Here is a 26,357-nt window from a genome sequence, read left to right on the forward strand (position 1 = left end):
CTCCCCCCAAGAAAATTAGGAATCAATGGTGCATTCTACAACACATTTATAATTATATTTTGAATTATATTAGCTTTTAAGGAATAGTAAATGGCAATCTTACAATGCACCAGCATACAACAATCTTTGTTGGGATTCCTCAATGATTCCATTAACATCACCCTTCAACGGTGCCTCTCATTCCTCTGTCACATGTATTTCATTTGTTTTATAGCATCTCTCATACCAGTGGTTCCCAAACTTTTCACTCCTGAGGACCCCCATTGAGTCACTACTGGCAGCCGGGGACCCCCAGGCAATTTGTATGATTTAAATGTCAAACACGTGTGTACATCAAACAAAGACTAGACTTAAATTACTAAAGATTTTAGTATTTTTATATTAAAATATTTGCAAAAATAGAAAAATCCTAATGGGAAGGTTGGTGCTGCATCTCACGACTAACTTTCCATTGTTTGGTTTTATTTCACAGCCTGGGGCTCCTGCTCCTGCCAAGGCTGGACTGGAAACTTAAAGCTGCTCTGGCAAATGTAGGCAGACTAGTCCCTATACAGTGCACACCAAGTGCAGCAAGTGAGTCTGACCACTACAAAGGGGGCATTGGAGGCCTCTCCCCCATGAAAATTTGGGGGGAAATGGTGCATTTTACAACACATTTGTCATTATATATTGAATTGAAATAATGGCTTTACTATGCACCAGCATACAACAATCTTTTGTCAATCTTCATTGATTCCCTCACTACTACCCTCCAACAGTGCCTCTCATCTCTCCAAAGCCCCACTGTCACATGTATTTAATGTGTTGTATAGCACCTTTCATACCACTGTAGGGTGTCAGAGCACTTTACATCACACACATACAGAGACAATGAATCATACGTTTGTAAATCAGTGACTAGAAAATGTTCAAGATGCACCACAGTTTAACTCTATCAAACAATTACCTCTTCTGCTTGTACTCGCGTACGCCTGTTTAAATGCATGGGGTTCTGGCTGCGAAACCTGCAACAGAAGAAAACATGGGTACGTATATTATACTACAATGATCAAGATGCACCACAGTTTAAATCTACCAAACAATTACCTCTTCTACTTGAACTCACGTACGCCTGCGTGAATGTATGGGGTTGTGGCTGCGAAACCTGCAACAGAAGAAAACATGGGTAAGTATGATATACTACAATGATCAAGATGCACCACAGTTTAACTCTACCAAACAATTACCTCTTATGCTTGTACTCACGTACGCCCGTTTAAATGTATGGGGTTCTGGCTGCGAAACCTGCAACAGAAGAAAACATGGGTAAGTATATTATACTACAATGATCAAGATGCACCACAATTTAACTCTACCCAACAATTACCTCTTCTGCTTGTACTCACGTACGCTCGTTTAAATGTATGGGGTTCTGGCTGCGAAACCTGCAACAGAAGAAAACATGGGTAAGTATATTATACTACAATGTTCAAGACGCACCACAGTCCAACTCTACCAAACAATTACCTCTTCTGCTTGTACTCACGTAAGCCAGTTTAAATATGTGGGGTTCTGGCAGCGAAACCTGCAACAGAAAATGCACTACTTTAACTCTAGCAAACAATTACCTGTTTGTTCTGCATGTACTCCCGTCTGCCTATGCAATTGTATTCATAGTACGGTCTCACAAACCTGCAAAAGAAAAGGGGTGCAGATTGTGATTCTATTTACCCAGCAACCCCCAACCCAACGAGGAACGTAAACAGAATTACCTTGTCTTTGTGGGTACTCGCACCTGACCACTCATATCCAAATACCTTACAGACTGGAAACCTGCAATTGAAGACAAGATAGTCAGCAAACGCTTGAAGAATCACAAACTATGAATGGGACTGGTCTAGAGACCCCAATAGGAAAAATGACCAAATAATTACCTGGGATTCCAGTCTAGGACACACAGGTGTGTGCCAATGTGTTCCATTATTAGCATGATGTAAATTTCAAACATTAAAAGAGTAATTTGAAAAAAATAAACACACATGGGCACACAAAAACAAATACTCTAATTACTAATGATTTTAGTATTTTATATTGGAAGAGTTTGCAAAAAACAGGAACATTTAATGGGAAGGTTGGTGCTGCATCTCGGTGATTAACTTAAGTTAATAGTTAGTTTTATTTCACAGTACAAGGCTCCTGCCAGGGCCAGTGTGGAAACCCAAAGCAGCCCAGGCAAGTGGTTTCAGACCAGTCCCCATACAGTGCACACTAAGTGCAGTGAGTGGCCTCTCCCCCCAAGAAAATTAGGAATCAATGGTGCATTCTACAACACATTTATAATTATATTTTGAATTATATTAGCTTTTAAGGAATAGTAAATGGCAATCTTACAATGCACCAGCATACAACAATCTTTGTTGGGATTCCTCAATGATTCCATTAACATCACCCTTCAACGGTGCCTCTCATTCCTCTGTCACATGTATTTCATTTGTTTTATAGCATCTCTCATACCAGTGGTTCCCAAACTTTTCACTCCTGAGGACCCCCATTGAGTCACTACTGGCAGCCGGGGACCCCCAGGCAATTTGTATGATTTAAATGTCAAACACGTGTACATCAAACAAAGACTAGACTTAAATTACTAAAGATTTTAGTATTTTTATATTAAAATATTTGCAAAAATAGAAAAATCCTAATGGGAAGGTTGGTGCTGCATCTCACGACTAACTTTCCATTGTTTGGTTTTATTTCACAGCCTGGGGCTCCTGCTCCTGCCAAGGCTGGACTGGAAACTTAAAGCTGCTCTGGCAAATGTAGGCAGACTAGTCCCTATACAGTGCACACCAAGTGCAGCAAGTGAGTCTGACCACTACAAAGGGGGCATTGGAGGCCTCTCCCCCATGAAAATTTGGGGGGAAATGGTGCATTTTACAACACATTTGTCATTATATATTGAATTGAAATAATGGCTTTACTATGCACCAGCATACAACAATCTTTTGTCAATCTTCATTGATTCCCTCACTACTACCCTCCAACAGTGCCTCTCATCTCTCCAAAGCCCCACTGTCACATGTATTTAATGTGTTGTATAGCACCTTTCATACCACTGTAGGGTGTCAGAGCACTTTACATCACACACATACAGAGACAATGAATCATACGTTTGTAAATCAGTGACTAGAAAATGTTACATAAGGCAAAGGGGACTACAAGGTGTAGGATTTACAAGTCATCCATCCTGGTAGGCATTTTTTAAGAGTGCTTGGTCTGGAGAGCACAAACTCAGGATTCAGAACATAACACAGGGGTTAGCATTGACTTTAATAATAAGGATTTATTTCTACCCAAACAAACCTTTTTAGCAGCATTGGGTTAATGAAAGACTGGGAAAAAGCATAACTTACTAACTTGTACCATGCAGTTTGCTTGCTGCTCTTTGAAGTCAGTTCATAGCTCACTGTGCTAAATGCGATTGGAACTTTTGAACTGCATAATAACAAAAGAGTCTCTGTAGCAAAAGCAGGAACTGACTGAGCTATGCACAAAACAAAATACTGTTTTTTTTTAAATGCGTGGTAGACATTTTTTGCAGCAGACATATTAACCATCTGGGCTTCCTGAGATGACTCAAAGCTGCCACTGGACAAACCCCCTATCTCTCTGCAGCAGGTACATTAATCACTGGAGTTATCATGACCCTTTTATTGCTGCCCAAAAACTGCTGTTTATACAAGGAACTTTGCATTGCTTTTAAAACTGCTGCCTGCGGACCCCCCTGGGAATGGGTCAGGGACCCCTGGGGGTCCGTGGACCCCAGTTTGGGAACCACTGTCTCATACCATTGTAGGATGTCAGAGCACTTTACATCACGCACACAGAGACAATGAATCATGTGTAAATAAGTGTAGAGAAAATGTTACATACAAAGGGGACTACAAGGTGTAGGAGTCACATGTCATTCATACTGGTAGGCATTTTTAAAGAGTGCTTGTCTGGAAAAGCACAAATTCAGGATTCGGAACATAACACAGTGGTTAGCATCGACTTTAACAATAAAAATGTATTTCCACCCAAATAAACCCCTTTAGCAGCATCAGGATAATGAAAGACAGGGGAAAACATAAGTTACTAATTTGTACCATGCAATGTGTAAGCAGATCTTTGATGACAGTTTATAGGTCACTGTGCTAGATTATGATTGTCTCTTATGAGCTGCAGAGTGACAAAAGCAGTAACCAACTGACCTATGCACATAAAATACTGTTTTTGTAAAATACATGGTATGCGTTCTTTGCAGCAGGCATATTAACCCTCTGTGCTACATTAGGTAAGGGAAACCTGCCCTATACCTCCCCATTTGTCCGTCTACCCCTCCGCCCCCACTTACTTTCTGTTACTGTCCCACTGCTTTTTTTTGCATCTTCTAGATAGCGCGAACTCGACCCGAAGGTATTGGAGCGCTTTAAATGAGCACCGTCTCTACATTACATATTCAGGCACAGGGAGATTAAGTGATTTGCCCACAATCACAGGATGTGGACGCGACCTCGAGGCTCGAACTCTGGCCCCAAAGTTCAGCAGAATGCCTGAAATAGTCCCCGCACCGCGCTTTACTAACAAAACGAGTAGCGCCAGTTTCAAAATAAAGCGTGTACTTTCTGAAAGTACACGCTGTGTTTTTAAACTGGCTTTACTCTTTTGTTAGTAAAGCGCGGTGCGGGGACGATTGTGGCCTTTTGTTTAAGTATTGATGGTAATCAGAGCCCCTTCACGGGCTGTAATTACCATCAATACTTAAACAAGAGGCCACAATCGTCTCCGCACCGCGCTTTACTAACAAAAGAGTAGAGCCAGTTTAAAAACACAGCGTGTACTTTGGTACACGCTGTGTTTTTAAACTGACTCTACTCTTTTGTTAGTAAAGCGCCGGGACGATTGTGGCCTTTTGTTTAAGTATTGATGGTAATCAGAGCCCCTTCACGGGCCGTGATTACCATCAATACGTAAACAAAAGGCCACAATCAGCCCCGCGCTCTGCAGCCACATGCCCCCGAGCCCCCCCAAGCCGCCCCAAGCCCCCCCCAAGCCGCCACAAGCCCTCACAAGCCCTCACAAGCACCCAAGACCCCACAAGCCCACAAGCCCCCACAAGCCCCCTTACCTGCACTCTTCACGTACCTCTCCGGCACCGCTGCAAAAGTGCCTGCTTTTCTCGCCGCCCACTTCTTTAAAGCGGTGGCGCCTCTCTCTTGCGGGACTTCCTGCCTGCATTGTGCACGCTCCACATCCGGCAGTGCGTGCTGACGTCAGGGAAGGTGCGCACGCGCGCGCGCCTTAAAGGGAACGGTGGCGTGAACACATCAGAGGGTGTCCGGTGAATCCTGATGTGTTGCATACAGGGACGGCCTAATTACGGCGGTCCCTGCAGACTATCTATCTCGACATCCTCATGCTGCCACGCAAAGTGAAATGAATGAGGCTGAAGAGACTGAAGAATACGTGAGGAGTATATCAGACAGATCACGTCCAATTCCTATTTCCATAAATGACCTTTTTCCGAGCCACCAGTCAAGATTCCTGTCTGCAGAAGGTATTAGAGGCTGTGAGGGTGAACAAATGGCGTCAGCTCAGGGACTCAGTGACAAGGATCACCCCGGAAGCCAGAAAGGTGATTGAAAGTCTATTCCTAGTGAGGACTGAACTCAGTGTCGACCCAAATGGATGCCTTCTTCCAGGTCACTGACTGGTGATTCCTAACTCGCTCCCTGGTGGACCGTGTGGTTGGGCTGGCCCATGCCAGCCACCAAGGGATGGTTAAAATGAAAGGCAGGTTGCGGACTAAAGTTTGGTTTCCTTTCATGAATAGCAAAGTCCAGGAAGTGGTATAATATTGTAGGTGGTGTCAGGCAACCCGTGAACCGAATTCCCCAGCACCCATCACAACAGAGCCGCTTCCGGAGGGCCCATGGGTGCGAGTGAGTATGGATTTTGGAAGTCTCCCCGATGGAAGATACTCCATGGTCGTCATAGATGACTATTTAAAATATCTGGAGATTGAGGTGCTATCCTCGTTAACTGCAGGGGAGGTAATTTCCAAACTGAAAAAGGTAATGGCTACCCATGGATTGATCAAAGAAATCAGAACTGACAATGGCCCACCTTTTCAGGGTCAGGAGTTTGCATCCTACCTGACCTCTCAAGGAATCATCCACCGGAGAATTACCCCAAAGTGGCCTCAGGAGAGGACAAACGTTTTATGAGGACATTAAACAAGGTCATCCACATTGCAAGGGGTTAATGGGGATCTGGTAGAACAGTCGATATATTCGTTCTTACGTGATTACCGGCAGACACCCCACATGACCACCGGGCATGCTCCAGGACATCTATCCATGGGGAGGGTCGTGACTGACTCCATTCCTCATCACCCACAATAGACTCCCAAAGAGATCAATGACAATGACGTGGAATGCCAGCAAAGGCATGCCAATGATCAAGTAAGCACAAGACAGCGGGCCATGACGTTGACTCTGCGATATGGTCCTGGTTCAAAATAGACATCCGGGAAGCAAATTCCAGCTACGTTTTAAGAAAGACCCATGGCGCACCATTCGCATTCAAGGTACACAGGTCACGGCTAAGAGGGATTGGAACTGGTTACCAGAAATATCTCGGTTTTCAAGAAATATCATGAGACCCAGGACAATACCCAGGAAAGAGAAACGTCTGAGGATGGGGAGCATCAGTGGGAAGAATGGACTGGGAGTGAATACCTCCTGTCAAGTTCCAGTCCCAGACACTTATCTGTCCCACAGGCCCTCCAAGGGGCAATCAAGAATCGACAGGGCCATCACAGGCCAACATGGAAGTGCCATCAGCTGTTTCGAAGGACAGTGCCAAGTGCAGAGGTGAACGCACTCAATACAATCTGGGAAGCAATCCCGCACCCTCCAGTCAACTTCGAGACTTTCACTGCTGAACTGATGCTGATGTGGGCTTGAAAGCTGATGGGAAGGTCGTGAGTAGTTAAAGTGTGTTTCCTCCATGATAACGTGATATACTCATGTAGGATGTTTTGTTTTGCTTTGTTTATTGTTTAGGAGGAATGTTATGTCGTGTACCATGTGGAACAGTCCATTGGTATTGCGATTTCCCAGGGGTGAGAGGCTATCTCTCCCCGCTTACGTTGCAAGTTTAGTTTGTTCCATGTAGCACGGAACGTGCACAATAAATGGCTGCGGGCGGGGTCTCTGCGTCAGAGCAGACACGCGCCAGCAGAGTAATCACCACAGCGGTGTCCGTGTCTTTATTTGCATAGGCACAGACGTATGGCACCAGGTCCCATACTGCCAACTAGTCCGGCGTACCGAAAATTGACAGACGTAAAGCAGCACCTGATCAACTACATAAAAAACCTCACACCCAGTGTCCAATCTCAATTCAGCCCATGTCATTCGAGCTACAGTACTTGAACAGGAAGGAACGCTATTGCCAGCAGTTACGTTAGCATGCTTTTCCATTAACTGCTAAATGTACCTATGATTCAAAGACGTCTTTGGTGGTTTACATATAGTCTCCAAAGATGTATGTATAGGATTGTAGCAACTCACTGAGACACTATCCAGAGGAAGAGTAATCTTGCTTGAAATACACTGAGGCAAACAAACTAAACCAATCAACTACGAGCAATAGGGTATTCATAAATGGAACAGTTGCATTTTTTATTAAAAGTATAAAGTATCTTTTTCAGAATCAAATTTTCAAAGACAATGAAAGGTGGCACTTTTGTTATACATTTACAAATAAAAAACTAATGACAAAAACCAAATGAATGAATAGATTGTACAGAAGAATATTTATTCCAAACATTTTGAAAAAAAATCACATAGCCTTTGAGCTCACAGCAGGTAATCCACACTATGATGGGCCGAATTCTCATTAATTTCACCCAAAAGTCAGACTCAGATCATTTGAATCAACCACTAGCCCTTTAGCTTGTCTCATTCCTCAAGGATCATTCCTCTTAGGTCTTCTTTTAAGTATTTATTTATGCCCCTTGCTCAACTCTCCAAGCAGTACTAGGTGAACCTTCAGGTGAATGCTGATGACTTTCTTCTGCTTGGAAAATGGGCCAAAGAATTCAACCAATATCGTTTTGCTCATGGGCCAAAGGATTTGAAGGCCATGGCACCTCTGACTGAATGTGCCCCAAAGATGGAAACATTCACCCTGTTTCAGCAAGAAGCCATTTCACCCACCGGACTGACCCTTAGGAGACCTCCTCAAAGGGGAAGTGACTCTCTCGTGCTCTTGCAGACAATTAACTGCACAGAGCTTGTAATCTCTTGGTAAATCTAGATAAACCACCAATCTGGTTGCTGATTTAGTTCTTTTAGGAATGACTAAAGAAGCTTCTTCTCGGGTAAAGGACCTATCTGCCAGATCCAAGGCAAAGTAGTCCGAAACTCATTTGCAAGGTACTATATAGAATAGAAGTGTCACTTTCACGGAGAGTTGTTTTCTTGACAATGGAAGATTGTCCGGGCCAAGAGATAATGAAATCAAGGGCTAGGGGCACATCCAAACGAGTGAAATATTTGGGTTGAGGAGGGACAGAAAATGTAATGCCTCTAAAAAGTTTAGAAACCAAGGATGTTCTTCAACTGGTCTGTTAACCACTGGAAGATGACCAGCCGCTTTTTCTTTCTCTGGATCTCCTTATTATGCCCAGATCCTTGGCTCTTTTCTTGATAGTTTGCCAAAATCTATCCTGGAAAATTGCTTTGTCATCTTAGCTAGTGTTTTAAATTTGTACCCCTGTTAGCAAGGGTGCTTTTTACAGCATGATGATGTTGACTATTCCTCTTTTGAGACTGCATTTTTACACACTTTCCAGGTGGATCTTATAAATCTAATTATTACTGAGTGTAATTTGGTTTCTATCTCTTCTTTTTCATCTGAGACTCAACCAGAAGTGAGCGAGCCCACTTTTGAAGGTAGAGGTGCTGCCACTGCGATCGATTATTTGTTTATTTCCTCATATATGGTTCATTTTCTACTAAATTTCGAGGTCCTTTGGGTGACCACACCATCCTAACTGCGTCCTTTATTGTGACTCCAAAAAAGATTCCCCTGCGTGTTTTGTAATGGAAAACGCCAGACTTCATTCTCAGGAACTTCACCTTAGATGGAATCAAGTTCTTTCAGATGTTTTCTATTCTGATCCTTATAGCATTTGCCGATCTGAGTTCAACAATTGTTTGAATGTTAATTTCCCCGATGCCCTTATTTTGAGCTCATTTGCCACTAATTGTGGCATTAATAAATCCCTGTTCACCAGCAATTCTTCCTTTACAGCATTTATGGTGTGATGCCAATTGTTCTAGGGCACATTGCGTTCTGTTGGACGTAGTGAAGGCTACTTCTAGAAATCGTTCATGGGGCACTTCTTATTAGAGAATCATGAAAGAGTGCAAAAAGTTCCTATCCGAGGAGGCGTGGGAACAGCAGCTGTGGGCCAGTAGGCTCCAGGGTGGCTCCAAATGTTGGAAAATCTGAAGCCTGTGGTGGAACCTGCTCTACTTTCCACATTTCCACCTGAGTTTTGGGTTAGACATTATGATGAGCCCAACCCCATTTCCAGTCCTTGTGATCTTCTGGTAACTGGTGATTCCAACGTTCCTGTAAATTTTTCTTATGAGGAATTTGGCGATGCTATACAAGTGCTTTCATTGAATAAGGCCCCTGCCCTCGATCAAGTGCCTTTGGATGTTTTTAAATCCAATTTAGCGCTTTGAGCCTCTTTGGTTACCTTATATCTTAACGCATTTGCTAAACAATCTATTACTGAGTCATGGTCCGCTTTGGTGATAGTATCCATCTTCAAGAATTGTTATTGCCCCATTTCTGTGATTAGCTCTGTGGTGTAGGTCTTTGGCCGGCTAATTTTTAATAGGTTACTGAATTGGGCTACTGATTATGGTGTTTTATCTGATATTCAATAGGGCTTCCGGCCTGGCTTAGGGACGCCTAACCAATGTCTCATCCTCTACCTTATTATTAATAAATACACAGTGGCCAAGCAAGGGGTTTTGCACCTGGCTTTCATGGACTAAGTACCCTATTTGACAGGGTAAATAGGGAGAAATTATGGGGAATTATGTTGCATTTTGGTGCAGAAGCCAATTTAGTCTCATTCTGCTGAATCTTCATTTTAAAATGTCTGCTTCAGTTTGATTTTGGCCCTTGGGGGAATGCCCAGAGCTCTTTAAACTGAATCTGAGGGTTCACCCAGGCTGCATATTGGCTCTGTTCCTTTTTACTCTTTAAATAAATAATCTGGAGAAGGCTCTCTTTGACGGAGGTACAGGCTTGTCTCAGATCGGTCATCATTCGATCCCTGTGATGCTTTATGCAGAGAATGCCACCCTGGTTTCTTGTACTGCATTGGGTTTGGAACATCTGCTTAACTCTTTTGTGCACTTTTTGGACAGCCTTGATTTGAGTTCTAACTTTACTAAATCAGGTTATGGTGATTGGCCCCCCAGTTCACTAAGTCTAGAACTTTCATTAGCCATGTTGCTAGTTTTCCCTGTCAACGAGTTCGATTTGACTCATTTATGGCCTGGTCCCCTTTGGTATCTAACGGATGCAATATGCTCACCTGCAATATTGCTTCCGTTTTTGATTTTCCAACCATGTTGGGTCATAAATCCATCAAGGTCATGCTTGATACTTATAGAGAAATGTGTGTTCCTATAGCTGCCTATGGTAGCGATATTTTGGGGCTTTGCTAACTTTTTGGCATTAAATGTAATAAAGAATACGTTTTTAAGAAGTCTTTAAGGTCTCCTTCAAAGCTCTTCTTCATTTATAATTCATGAGGAATTCAGGTTACAGTTTTTGGCTGACCCATTTCAGGTGCATGGCTTGGACGCCGAGGGAAGATGGCGGATCTCCGTTAGCTCCGCTTGGACGCGGTGCTTCGTAGCTGTGTGGAAGGCTTCCCAGCGAGCTGCGGGTGCTGTCTCCAGAAGAATTCACCAGCGGAACATGGCGTGATTCAGAATTGCCCTTCGTCGGTTGTTTCTATCACTCCTATCCCTCGGAGACGTGGAGGTTTGATTTCCTGAGGTAATGCCCGACGGCGGCCATTTTATATCGAGGCGCCTGTATCCCACTCCTGAAGCGCCGCGCACGCATTTCCTGGATCATGCTTTGATGCTTTACTGCTTCATTTTTCTCCGAGAGGGAGTCTGTTCCAAGTTCAACAGTTTCCATTAGCCCCTGGCCATGCTTGTTCTATACCGTTTTTCTCTCAGGAGAAGATCTCATAATTTTGTCTTTTCTTCAGAAGAGCCGTGATTAACCCCTATTTCCTGAGCAACAGGTTGGATGCAATACAGCTTTGTATATCTTTTTCTCTTTTGTTTTTTGTCCTAAGGTGATGCTGTAACGGCTTTACGAGTATTTTTGCCAAACTTTACAGCGTATGAGAGAACTCCGTATACTTTTTCCCGCCAAGAAAGCGTCTAGTCGAATTGCCAAGATGTCTAATGACTCCCATCCTCCGAGTAAACCATCTTCTTCTGGCGCAAAGCCTAAAAGGCTGAAGAATGACCCGCCCTCGCCTATTCTTTCGTCGCAAAGCCCAGTTCTAGATAATATACTAGAGGAAGTGCGTGGTCTTCAGCCATTTATGGCCGCCACAAACGAAAAATTGCAACAAATAGAGGACCGATGGATTGTCATGGAAGGTAGGGTGACTGAGTTAGAACAGCGTGTCAGTGACGTTCAAGATGTCGCCACAAAAATACCGTTATTGGAACAACAGATTCACAAATTACAGCTCCACACTGAGGACTTGGAGAATCGTAATCGAAGGAATAACCTCCGTCTTTTTGGCCTGCCAGAGAATATTGAGGGTCCTGATATGTTGCTTTTCCTTCGAAAATTCCTTCATGACCTTTTGGGCCTTCAGTCATCTACACCTTTGAATATACAGAGAGCTCACCGCCTAGGTCGCCTTCAACCGAATTCCACTAAACCTCGTGGCATTATCATGCTTTTTCTGGAGTTCACTGAACTTATGACTGTACTCAAAGCAGCTAAACTTAAGCGTCACCTATCGTGGTCTGGTCACAATATCTTTATCTCGCAAGATGTCTCCAATGCGACCAATGCCCGTCGCAAAGAATTCCTTGCATTGCGTCCACAAATGAGACACTTGAACGTCCAGTATGGCATACTTCACCCCTCCATCTGCAAGATCACCCACGACGGCCAGACAAGATCCTTTGATGACCCGGGAAAACTGAAACTGTTTCTCAATAACATCTCCTCTCGCAATATGGACACAAATCATTGAGCTCTTAACAGCTTTTAACAGCTTTTTTCTGGTTATCTTAGATACCTCTTTTACATAGTTTTCTATATGCTTTATTGCTTATTGCTTATTGTATGTTTGTTAATCACGTTTCTTCTTCTTTGTTATTGGTTATTCCTGTTCAAACTCTCTTTTCTCTCCCTCATCTTTTTGCTCCTTTCTTATAACTACCTAGGTTATGTCCTTCTTCCAACTTTATCCTTGTGATTTACACCGCTGTCTTCTCTCCGGTCTCATCACGCTCCAACTTTACTTTTCTATTGTTGTCTTTCAGGTCTGGACTCTTTTCCTTGACCTGTTTTCCTTCTCTACTTTCCTATGCTTTTTACGTCTGCTCGCCTTCTTTTCTTCTCCTGCTCTTTCTCGCACTTTCTTCTTTCAGTCTTCCTCCGGTTGGTGCGTCACTCTCTTCCTTTTTCGAGATTTTCCATGTTTTCTCTTTGCTCTTTTCCCTTCATTTTCTCATGATTATGGTGCTTGTGGACCTCTCTTCATTTATTACATTGTCAAAGGCTTGTTGATTCTTCTTAGTAATGTGATTTTTTGTTTTGTTGTTCCCGTTTGTAACCCTTATGCGCATTTTGTCTTCCAGTGTCGTTTTGTCTTTGAAGTTTTCCCACACCATGTGTATCACATTCCCTTGAACCTCGCGTATGTGTAATTTTGTTACGTGGAACGTACGTGGTCTTGGAAATCCTGTTAAAAGACAAAAGGTAATTTCTCATTTATCTAAACTCAATTCCCAAATTTCCTTTCTTCAAGAAACTCATTGTAATGATGTTGAGTCGCTGAAATTAAAAAGGCAATGGGTAGGCCAAGTTGTTTTTTCCCCTGCTGTTGACAAGAAGGGGGGGGTTGCCATATTGTTTCACAAATCTTTATCTGTGCAAATTATTTCCTCTCAAAATGATGACGCAGGTCGATGGGTAATGGCCAAGATTGTTGTTTACAATAAAACGTTAATCTTGTTAAACATTTATGGCCCTGTGAAACCGGATCCAAAATTCTGGAATGATATTAAAATTCTCCTTTCCACTGCTGATTGTCCCAATATTATTGTAGCAGGCGACTTCAATCAATGGTTGGATCCTTTCTCGGATCGCTTATCAAAGTACAAATTTCAGCCGGATAAGACCCATAAATCCTTTCAATCGGCCATTGCCTCTCGCCCACTGTATGATGTTTGGAAAACCTGTAACCCCGATTTGTTGGAATATACGTTCTTTTCTAATGTTCACCAAACCCGATCCAGAATAGATTATATCTTGGCTAGCAAATCCCTTCTTCCATGTATCCAAAAATCTGAAATTGGCTCTATCTTTATCTCAGACCATGCCCCTGTCTATGCTGTTTTTGACCTTTCACTCACCTCCACCAAATATAATCGCTGGAAGTTTAACACTCACCTACTTTCTGATACAGCTTATCTTAAAGAAGCCACTTCCATCATTAATGAATTTTTCACCTTTAACAACCCATTAGACACTTCCACTTCTAATAACTGGGATGCTTTTAAGGCGGCGCTCCGTGCTTTTACTATTTCCTTTGTGTCCCGGAAGAAAAAGGCCAATGTGAAAAAGTATAAGGACCAATTACAACAGTTGAAAAAATTAGAGCATGACTACTTTTCCTCCAAAAATGCTGACTCACTTAGGAATTTAATTACAGCCAAAACCAACCTTAACAAAATTGCTACTGTTGATGCCTGCAATGTTTTACTTAGAATTAAGTCTAAATTTCACGGAGGGCAAAATAAAGCAGGTAAAATGCTAGCGAACTATTTAAAAATTCGCTCTGAACGTAAGACTATTGGTCCTATCATGGATGAATCCACCAATAATCTGGTGTCCTCTGATGAAGAAATTGCAGCGGTCTTTCATGACAATTATCGATCTCTTTATTCAGACGATACATTCCCCTCCTCTCATAATCTTGATAAGTTTTTTTCTGGACTCCCTGCTCCCCCATCTCTGACTGCTGAGTTTTCCGCTTTAGAGGCGGATATTACCCTTCAAGAGATTCTTACTGCCCTACAAGCTTTAAAGAAATCAAAAGCCCCCGGCCCGGACGGATTACCGGTGGAGTTTTATTGCACTTTCAAATCTTTGTTTGCCCCTAAATTATTGCAGCTGTTCAATTCCTTCATTGCTGATGCGAAAGCATCTGGCTCCTTTATGGATGCCTTGATCGTCATTATCCCTAAGCCTGATAAGGACCACTCTTTTTGTAAAAATTTTCGCCCAATCTCCCTAATTAATTACGACTGCAAGATCTTCGCTAAGATTATTGCTTCTCGACTTGATTCTGTCATTCCCCTTCTGATCAAGACGGACCAGGTGGGCTTTGTCAAAGGTAGATTGGCTTCCGATAATGCTAGAATGTTCATGAATATCCTGTCCCATGGTAAAAATTATAAAGATCCCCTGGCTGCTTTGTCTCTGGATGCGGAAAAAGCATTTGATCGTATAAATTGGCAGTTTATGTTTCATACATTACAATGGTTTGGTTTTGGCCCTAATTTTATTTCTTTTATCAAATTATTATACTCATGTCCGAGGGCTAGTATTTTTGTTAATAACCAATTCTCTCAATTTTTTCCCCTATCTAGAGGCACCAGGCAAGGTTGTCCTCTCTCCCCATTACTTTTTATCCTGTGTTTGGAACCCTTCCTTGAGCGTATTCGAACCAATCCCAAAATTAAAGGTTTCGCCTCTGCTTCTGTTGAAACTAAAATATCTGCCTACGCGGACGATATATTGGTATACATGTCCAATCCCAGTGAATCCCTTCCCCCCTTTTTAGAAGAAGTCCGCCTTTACTCTTCCATTTCTGGGTACAAACTCAAACTATCCAAAACGGAGGTCCTTCCTTTAAATTCCATTTGTTATCAATTCATGTTTGCGGATACTGCCTTTGCATGGTGTCCTTCCAAAATTAAATACCTTGGCATTTGGTTTGCCTCCAATATTGCGGACACTATTAAATCCACTTTTAACGCACTAATGAATAAATTGAAATCCCTTCTCCTCGTGTAGTCCCCCTTATTTTTATCATGGTGGGGTAGACTTGACACTATTAAGATGATGGTCTCTCCTCATATCCTTTACACGGTATCTATGCTCCCAGTCAAAATCCCTAACAGGTTTTTTTCCCAATTAAACTCTTTATGTCTTAAATTTTTGTGGAACAATAAATGCTCCCGCATTGCCTTAAACAACCTTATTCGCCCCAAGGAAGAGGGGGGAGTGCACTTCCCTAATTTTAAAATATACCACTCTGCTTTTTTGATTAAACAATCTTTCTCATTGGCCTTCGACTTTGGGGATACGCCTATACCTCGTTGGATTATCTTTGAGCGGTCGCTCCTAAAAGAGTTTCAGTTTCAGCATGTCACATTTATGTCTAACTGTACCTTTTTGTCCAAAAGCCCTGTATTAAAATATTCCCGTGAATTGCTGTGCAATACATTTCTTAAGGACCTATCTCCCATCCAATGTTTTTTAATTTCTACCCTATGGTATAACAAATTTCTCAAATACAAAGGTAGATCTTTCTATTACAAATACTGGAAGGAAAAGGAGATCTTTTTTGTCCATCAGTTTTTGAATGGGTTTTCTATCATCCCCTTCCAAGAATTACAAACACGATATCAGCTACCTGACTCCTTTCACAAGGAATATATTATTATCTCTAATGCTATACAAACCCAATTAGCTACCTACTCTCTCCCATCAACCTCACCTTTTTTAACACCCTCTTCACCATTGTATCCTCTATTTCCGGCGCATAAACTTAAAGCTGCCACTGTTTACAAGTTATTGTTATCTAATGCCAATGTTCGTTCTAAAACCACCATTGAAAGTGCATGGGAAATGGACCTATCCACCTCTCTTCCTATTGAATGTTGGGACAAATTATGGTCGAAATTATTTAAAGTTTCGGCTGCAGCCAGGATAACCCAATCTCTGTTTTTTCTGTATCATAGAGCCATTATTACTCCTGTTACTATTTGTAAGTTTTCCCCCACATCTTCTCCCCTTTGCTGGTCCTGCTCTACCGAAATTGGTACATTAATCCATCAGTTATATGAATGTGCATCTGTTCTATCTTTTTGGAATTCAATTTGGAATGTTTGCATGTCAGTTTTCAACTTTAATGTAACCTTATCTTTTGTAAATATCTTTTTAGGTTCTTTAGCTCCTGATATGGAAACTGTTTTACCTAGTTCTAGGTTATTTGATCTTTTTATTGCATTAGCTTTTAAAGTGATCTTGTCTGCATGGAAAGATAATTCTAAACTGTCGTCAATTACTTGGTGGAATTTTATTTGTGACGAACATAGGATTGCTTCCGTTTCCTCCTCTTCTGTCTCCCAAAAAATCAAAGCTGATCTTCTCTGGCTCCCTTTTACTACTTATCTCTCCTCGCACCCTCCCTTGTGATAACTCATTTTCTTTTTATTCTCTTCTCTCTTTGGCTTTCTCTCTTATCTTTCCCTCTCACCTCTTTGGTCTTTCCTCTTCTCTTCCCTCCTCCCCCTCCTATCCCATTCACCAGTGCCTTATTCCTCAATTTATCCTATTATTGATTCTTTTTTCTTTTTGTCGACCTAGTCATTGTAAACCAACGTCGTTTATATAATATCTCTTTATGGCGCTATATTGTAATAATTGTTTTATTGTATCATCTGCTTTTTCTTTTTCTTTTACTCTGAAAATTCAATAAAAACTTCTTAAACAAAAAAAAAAAAAAAGAATGCTTTTATGGTTTTATCAGTAAAATACAAAGATTTATGATGATGATGATGATGACCAGCCGAAATCGCCGATCTGTAAGAACTGATCGCCCTGTATGAGAGGTCCTTGGTCACTAAAGGAGCTAAGACATTTGTGATGTGAACTACATCAGCTGCCGCGGGATCCAAATGCTGTTACAAGGACCAGCATGTCCAATGTCACAAGGCTGCCTGATAACTGTTATGAGTGGAGCCAGCCTAAGATTTATCAATTAGATCAAGAGATTGTTCCGAAAATGCCTGACACTTGTCAGAGTCTCCAGGAAGTCTCCAGGTCATCAGTTTCAACTGCTGAATCACAATCAAAGGATGTGGATGACCTAGAGGGTCAAGGAAGAGATTTGGGAGCCACGGAAGGAGGAGAGGTTAATCACAAGACAGTTCCAATAGGGTTTGGAACCAAGTCTGGGCTCTCCAGAGTTAGAGATAAGGATTAACTCTGCTGTTGGCTGTCTGACCTTCAGAGCTACTCTCCAAATCATTGAGAATGGGGTGGGGGGGAAGCATAGTTCAGACCTGTCCATTTCTGCAAAAAGGCATCCATCCCTTGAGCCAATGGATCAGGCCTCCAACTGAAGAAGGATGGTAATTGGAAGGTTAGATGAGATGCAGATAGATCCATCTAACATGGCCTCGACTTCTGCATAATTTTGGAGAAAACAAATGGTTTTAGTTTCCACTCACTGGAATCCTTGGGATAACAAGAGTTCCAGTCAGGCACCATGTTTTGTTGACCTGGAAGGTGAACCTCTATCACTGAGATCCATTGTTGCAGGCAGTACATCCACAAGTCTTTGGCTGTCTCCGCAATGAGGCGTGAACGTGTTTCCACAAGGCGTTTTTTGTATTGAACCGCCGAAACACTGTCAATCTTGAGTAATATGCAAGAATGCCACTGTTGGGGAGAAAATGAGTGAATTGCAAAGGAACCTGCCAAGAGTTCCAGACAATTGATGTATAAAGAATGTTTGGACTTGGACCATCTGCCACCAATAGTCAGATTTTAACATCATGCACCCCAACCTAAATGGCTGGCATCGGATTCAATCACCATGCCCTGAGCTAGACCAGAAATGGCTTTTGCATTCCGAGCAACCAAGTGATGAAGTGACCACAGTAGCCGATGATGCACTTCCATAGTTAATTGGATGGAACTTGAGTAGGTTAGTCCCTTCTGCAAGTGAAAAACCTTTAGGCGTTGCAGGGCTGGAAAAGATGACCTGAATGGATAATTTCAGAAGGCCCAACAATCTCGCCAGCCAGTGTAGGGTCAGTAATTGTCTTGAAAGCGTTTTGCAAAATTTCTTCACAATTGGTCTGATTTTTTGTAGTGGAAGAGCAAGAGTGCCTGAGACTGTATCTATGGCAAATCCCAGATGTGTAATCTGTTGGGATGGAATCAAGTCGGATGATGAAATTGATAATGAAACCTACGTTTTCTAGTAGAGACGTTGCAAAGTCTAAGTGTTGTCTGAGAGTGTCGGAACTCTGTGACATTAGGAGGAAATCGTCTAAATAGATGATCAGGTGAATACCTCTGGCTCTGAGGTAATTCACCACTAACTTGAGAAGCTTGGTAAAACACCAAAGAGATGAGTATAGCCTAGGCCAAAGGGCATTGCAAAGAATTCATAACAGTTGGGGTAGTTGTTTGATAGGGAATAGCATCGAACTCCAGTCGAAAACACTGCACTGTCTGCAGGACCCATGCATCTTGTGTTATCAAGTGCCAGTTAAGGAGAAAAAAATAATTCCGCCCCCACAGTTGTAGATGGGAAGAAGGGATATTTCTTACCCAGAAAGTTGATGTTAGTGGGGTGCTTGGCGCGTCGTTCCCCTGTGAAATTGTCCTCTTAAGCCTCTCACTCAAGAGGGGAATAAAGGCATTTGTATTTGATAGTCATTTCACAGAGTGAAAAGGTGCTTAGTTTGTCCTCAATAGGGACCAAGAAAGGTGAAACGGATTGTGAAGCGAACCCAGCCTTGACCGGCCCTATACAAAAGGTGAGCATGAAAAACCTTCCTGAGGCAAAAGGAGCCTTATCTAATGATGCCCAGACAGCCAGGATGTGAAGTCCAAAATCTTTGCCAATAGACCAGATATATCAAGAAATTAATCCTGGCATGGGTTCCACGATTGATCTATGCCTTTTTGGGGGTCCTTACCATACAAAGGTGGAAGGTTTAGGGTCTAAGTCGGTGTGAGTGCTACCTTACCCGACAGGAAAGGTCATGGACATTCTGCCCTGATACCATTCCTGGTCTCCTTGGGTAATGGTTTACGCAGTCTAGTCTGCATGTATGCTGCAGTTCTGGGAGACGGACTTCATTCATAAGATGAAGGATGAACTATGTCCTCAGGATAAAGGGGCAATGCAACAGGGATCATGATGGATTGGAAGAGTCTTCCCCTACATCAAGATCATCTTCACAGCTATTTTTGGGGGTAGGATTAGGAAGCAGGATTGTCCATCATCATTATCAGAGGCATCTGAATCCCCTTAAGGGCTGCCTTGATGTGAAACTATACTGAATCCCTCTTCATTATCTACTTCAGGAAAAGAAAACAGGGATTCTAAATATGCTTGCTTCTGATGCTCAAGGGCCTCCATTTTGGAAGAGTTCTTTAAGGCGAATCTCGATTGACCTGAAGTTGGATTCACTGACGCTGTGCAAGGCAATCTCACAAAAAATACTTGAATCTTGTCCAAAGGAGGACCAGGTGATATTCTAATGTACTTTTGAACATAATTCTGAAGGACCCGGTCAAGGACAGGCTTAAGTGTCAAATCAATAGGCATGTTAGCCAAATTACTCTTAGACATTGTCACAGGGTTAGGCACTTTAAGTCCCCCAATAAAGCACCCTAATATTACACAGGGAAGTGCCCCCTTCTGCCACAGAGAATCTCTCTAAATAAGAGAGACTGACCCTATTGAAGCACAGAAATCAATATATGTTCTGTAACTATATTGAAATAATGCAGCACAGTGACAGGAACAATAGAGCTAGCTCAGACAAAAAGAAAAATTCCATTGCAGCCCTCAAGAACAAATCTGTAATCTATTATTATTACAGTCCAAGCAGAATGGGCATACAAGGGTTAATTCTTTCAGCCTTGAGAACAAGGTGTTTCTAACAAATGAAGGGTCGACCTTCTGGGAGGAAATTTGGGCCTGCCTGAGGCTGAGCTGAGAAGTGGTGCTGCTGCAAACATAATTAGCACTCCCATGAATAGGCACTTAGCTAATAAACTCCTTTGGGGTGCAGAAGGGTAAAACCAATATGGAGAGGAGGAGAGGCTCCCACAACCGCTGCCAGAATGCACAACCACATGATCGTGGCGGCGCAGGAAGCGATCTGAAATGCCTGGCCAGAGGGGAATAACAAATGAGCAAAATGCTACTAATGGGGAAAATCAGAGTCATGAAAAGAAAAGGGATTAGCAACAAAGTAACTGTACTTAAAACAATGCAAACAAAAATAATAACTACATAAATACAATTTGAGAAAATATATGAGGTGCATAACAATGCCACTGAGCAGCAAAGAAGAGAAGGTGCTTATGTGAATAAGCCTGTTTATAGGATATCAAGATTTTCTTGTGGTTGCATAGGCCGTGGACACAAGCACTTCAATTTTAAATATTTCCATTTAAAATAGATTTTTTGTTAAACGGAGACCTTTGCAACTCATTTTACTTGTACATCAGCGGACTCAGAAAATCCCCGCTTACATGCACATTTCTTCATAGGCTCATTATTGTCTCTTTGAACACTCTGTACTAGGTCTGCGCAAACTATGTTGTGAATAGTTGTCTGTTAGGCACCAGCCCTGGGTGGGTAGCATCAATAAGATGTGGCCGGACCGGAGCTCAGGCACTGAATGCATGGGTTTAGTTTAATATATAAACTGCATGGACCCTTGCTTAGACAGAGGAGCATTTCAACAGGATTGTTGTGGTCACGCTGTGCCAGAATTCTAGCCCATCTGTATTGAATCCTTATTCAGAGAAGGACAATGGCCTGCTCTACATCAGCCTTGCTTGTCGGATGATACATGTACACAAATAAATGGGGAGTTAGACCACTCTATGGAATCTGGCAGATTAGCACACCCATGCTTATTAGTATAGGCAATGCTAGATAGGCGCACCAATATATGTGTTCATAGAATGTAATGCAATTGTACAATGATTGAATTATTCATCCTGTTTGCCATTCTTGTCATTGCAAGGCATATATTTTACGCAAGATTCAAATTTCCTAAAAAAAATGTGAATGCCACTTGTGTATTTCTTGTGTATCTCTTTGGGCATTCCTGAGTTATAAACGAAAGGGCAAGATTTGTTTCCATGATTTCCTTGGGGGAATTAGGGTTGTAATGTTCGGAGGTTGCAGACACCATCTGGTGCCCTGTCAGTTTAGGGGCCCAGATGGCACACTGTGAGCTAGCAAGGAACCAGGGCAAAATATTCTGATGGTATGCATGCACTCAATCCCACTTAGTTTTGGCATTTATGTTGTCCAAATGCACAGTCTTACTAAGAAAGTAGGAACCATGCAACAAGATCTCTGTTTGGATGCTGAGCCTTAATATTGGGATTTGAAGTTCATGTTGTAAGTCTGGGTTTAGTAGTTTTTTCTACAACAACTCTATGGTTATATTGTGTTTGTTTACATCATTGCTGTTTGTTTAAAGCAAAGAGGAACTTGCCTTATATGAAGCCTCTGGTCCTGACATAGAATCCCTGTGTGCATGAATGTTATCAATTTCACTACCTTTGAATTGCATTGGAACCCCCCCTCCCCCCCCCCACCAGATCGCCATAAATAAGTATGCTGGGGATTACTTTGATGCCAACCTCTCCAATTCTCCCTAAATCTACTGTGGCAAATCATGTGAATATGAAGTTCTCTTTCCTTTGAAAAAAATTTCCCACTACTTTACACTGGAGGCTGATTACCATGGCGGATGGACTCCAGCCTGTCCGCCATCGTATCGCGGAGTGGGACCGCCCGCCTACAAGGCAGCGGTCTCACAGGGGGTATTAGGATGCATCCGCCACCATGGCAGTCTCACTTGCCATACTGTTCATTGCGGGGGCTGCTGTTGGCTGCAGCACCCACCGCAATGAAAAAAAGGCACTGTGGCAGGCACCATGCGGTGCCCCCCAACACCCAAATAAAAGTGCCTAGGGAAAAGGGGGGCCTGCTACGGGCGCCAAATGTTCATCCTCGCCAGCCTTTCCATGGCGGGTGAAGCAGCATGGAAAGGCTGGCGGGGATGGACCATCGTAATCTCGACAGCAGTGCCTGGTAGACACTGCCACCATTTATGGGATTGGGAGGCTTCCGCAGCTCTGGCAGGCTCAAGGAGCCCGTCGGATGCATGGCGGTCGAAGTTTCCCACGGTACAGCGGGCCATTATAATATGGCGGAGGAAAATGGCTTCACCATGGCGGTGACCCCGCCAATGACAGTTTGTCAGTGACGGGTTCACTGCCATCGTAATCAGCCCCTTAGAGTTGAGTTAATGAGATTCCAGATTCTGACATGCCATGACTACCACAATATCATCTCATCTAATTGCCCTATAAAACGTATTACCGGAGTCCAAAAATGTCAGAATCAGACCAGATTGCAGCACTTCCTTTTTTAAGTGTGAACACAACTTACCCACCTTTTTAAATGCTGCATTGATTCCCACTCAATGAGATGATCAGATTTAAGGTGTTGTGCACCATCCTAAAAGCATAAAAGGGCAAGAGTGCAGTATATCTGGAGAAACTGGCACCTCCAGCCCCTAAATAGAGGCATTTCCTCAGTGTTTGCACACCGCATCAACCAATGATCAGTTAAAGAGGCTGAAACATGTAGTTAGATGTAGGATGTAAATGGATATTGTGCGTCCCTCCATCTGATTTCGAGAACTGTAGCAGACAGTAACTGGTTTATGAAACTTTAAGAAACTGAACTATTGAGGTATGCCTTCAATTGTACTCAACTGAGAACAGAAGTTGTGATCAAAGAATGTTAGGCTTGGTTGATTAACGGTCCGTATAGACTCTAGGGAGCTCAGTACAATGGTGGTCTGCCATCTTTTTGGGAATGAACCGTTCGACAATGTGTCGGCGGTCCCGCCTGCCCTATTAGGATATGACCGCCACCAGGCAGTCATAAAAGACCTTTTCCTACATGTGAATTGTGGTGTGGCCCAGGAAAAGGACCGCAGCACAAGCCACAGTAAAAAAAACCTGTTTTTGCACATTCATTCACCGTGTGCCAGGCACCACGGTGCATGGATGTGTGGGGTGGCACTACATGTGGCCCCAGGCCACTTAGCAGCGGACCACATGGATGGCGGCCGGCTTGGGGCCCCCAAAATCCCTTTCCATCTGCCCGCCATGAACAAGCAGTTGGAAAGAGATAGCCTAATCTCTACGGTGGTGCATTCGCCGGCGCTGCCTCCATTATAGGGTTAGGAATCAGACCGCCGCCCCGACGGGATCTTTGATCCTGTTGGAGGTAGCGGTCTATCCCCCGACATTGGGCCTTATTAGTATGGCGGCCGGACTGTAGTCCGTCCACCATCCTGGAGTAAACCGGGACCATCCGCCATGCAGTCGGTGGTCCTGCACACCGGATCAGGATGCGTCCGCCACCATGGAGGACGGATCCTGCATTTTAACATTGCGGTGGGTGCTGCTGCTGACAGCAGCACCCCCCGCAATGCGAAAATATCGGGTGTTGCATTTCACAGCACCACGTGGCAGGCACCACTCGTGCCTGCCACGTGATGCTGTGAAAAGTGCAACCTCACCTCCCCCTACACATGAGGTGCCCGCAAAGGGCCCCCATCACCAATCCCCACCAGCCTTTCCATGGCGGCATCCCCGCCATGGAAATGCCGGCTGTAGCCAGCATCATCATTTGGTGGATGGTGCCTGCTAGGCACCGCCACCATATCTGGCCTTGAGTACCATCGGCCAGTCAATCTGTGAGATTGCTTTAGGCGGACAGGTAGCGGACGGTCTTTGCGTCCGCCACGGTCCTAGCGCGATTCCCTCCGCCATTGTAATGTGGCAGGGGAAAAGCACGGTACGATTGCAAAAAGACCCCCCCCATATGGCTGGCGGTGATGGGCCTTCTGCAATCGTATTCGGGCCCATTATCGCTTCGACCACATGCATCGTAATGCGGCGGTCGCAATGATGCCCTGGATGCTTGTCTGTGGTGGTCCGCCCGACATCATAATGAGGGCCTAAATTCCCACTCCCACCATCCTGCTATATTTCACCACACAAGTGTCAAGCATTTATGGAATAAACAAAAGTAATTGTGGGCAGTAAACTCCCCTCCGCTGGCGCTGTTTCTAGTATCTTTGTCACTCCACACTCAGCTTGGAGGGTGGAGTTTGGCTAAAATCTCTGCCTACACCTCGTAGCGGAGTTTAACAGCAGTGACAGGGTACACTGACAAAATATCGACACCCAGAATATCCCCATACCAAAATATTGTGTCCAAGATATCAAAGTCAAAAATATCGACATCCTATACTTATAATGGTAACTACAAAAATATCGGGAGGAAAATAGTGGTCATAAATATCGTTGTACAAAATATCGTTTTCTATATATATAAAATAAATCAATAAATATTAAATATATTAAAGAATTCAATTAATTTTTAAAAATGAATTAGATTTAATATACAGTTTAACAAATATAACAAATAAACTACATTTAAAAAGTTAAACACAGATATGTATTAATTATTAGAACATTGGAATGCTGGAAGCTCCATTGAAAACAATGGAGTGCTCCGGGCTTATAATGGCTGGTATAAGCCCGGAGCACCAACATTCCAATGTGTCTTTGTTCACAGCTCTGGCTGTGAACAAAGACTTCAGGGAGCCTGAGGGGATTTGAATCCCCTCGCGCTCCCTGAAGGCTTTGTTTTGTTAGAACATTCTGATCTCTAGTGGCAGAATGTTCCAATAGCCCTATAGCCCTTCGTAGCAGGGCTATACCAGCTTTTAAAGTCCATCTGCTTTGTTAAAGGCCCTCGCCTTCGGCTCGGGCCTTTAACGCTGCAGCGGGCCTTTAACAGCCGGTATAGCCCACTACGGCGGGCTATAAGGCTATAATATATAGATATATATGTATTATATATATAAATTACCTATTGGCAGTCGCCAGTAGGTAGTTATAGTTAGGACCTATTTTCCATATGAAATCCGCAACATTCTATTTGGAATAACGTTGGCGCCGATTGACGAATCTTCGCGAAAGTTTCCAAACTTTTGGCCAGCTCCGGTCCACTCCTATCCTGAAAATTTCACGGTGATTTGTCAAGCGGGGGCCGAGAAAAAAGGGGGGTCCCAAAACGCATTTTCCCCATACATTTTCCCATAGGACCTGTTGACGCAGCTACAGCCCGAAGTGCTGAACGGAATTACACTAAATTTGGCAAAGAGGTAGTCCTCAGTTCAGACTCGTGCCTTTTGCATCCCCCACCATGGCAGTCTCACTTGCCATACTTTGCATTGCGGGGGCTGCTGTTGGCTGCAGCACCCACCGCAATGAAAAAAAGGCACTGTGGCAGGCACCATGCGGTGCCCCCCAACACCCAAATAAAAGTGCCTAGGGAGAAGGGGGGCCTGCTACGGGCGCCAAATGTTCATCCTCGCCAGCCTTTCCATGGCGGGTGAAGCAGCATGGAAAGGCTGGCGGGGATGGACCATCGTAATCTCAACAGTGGTGCCTGGTAGACACTGCCACCATTTATGGGATTGGGAGGCCTCCGCAGCTCCGGCAGGTTCAAGGAGCCCGTCGGATGCATGGCGGTCGAAGTTTTCCACGGTACAGCGGGTCATTATAATATGGCGGGGGAAAATGGCTTCACCATGGCGGTTGCCCCGCCAATGACAGTTTGTCAGTGACGGGTTCACTGCCATCGTAATCAGCCCCTTAGAGTTGAGTTAATGAGATTCCAGATTCTGACATGCCATGACTACCACAATATCATCTCATCTAATTGCCCTATAAAACTTATTACCGGAGTCCAAAAATGTCAGAATCAGACCAGATTGCAGCACTTCCTTTTTTAAGTGTGAACACAACTTACCCACCTTTTTAAATGCTGCATTGATTCCCACTCAATGAGATGATCAGATTTAAGGTGTTGTGCA

This window comes from Triturus cristatus, chromosome 6 (genome assembly GCF_964204655.1).
Source record: "Triturus cristatus chromosome 6, aTriCri1.1, whole genome shotgun sequence".
Classification (NCBI taxonomy): domain Eukaryota; kingdom Metazoa; phylum Chordata; class Amphibia; order Caudata; family Salamandridae; genus Triturus; species Triturus cristatus.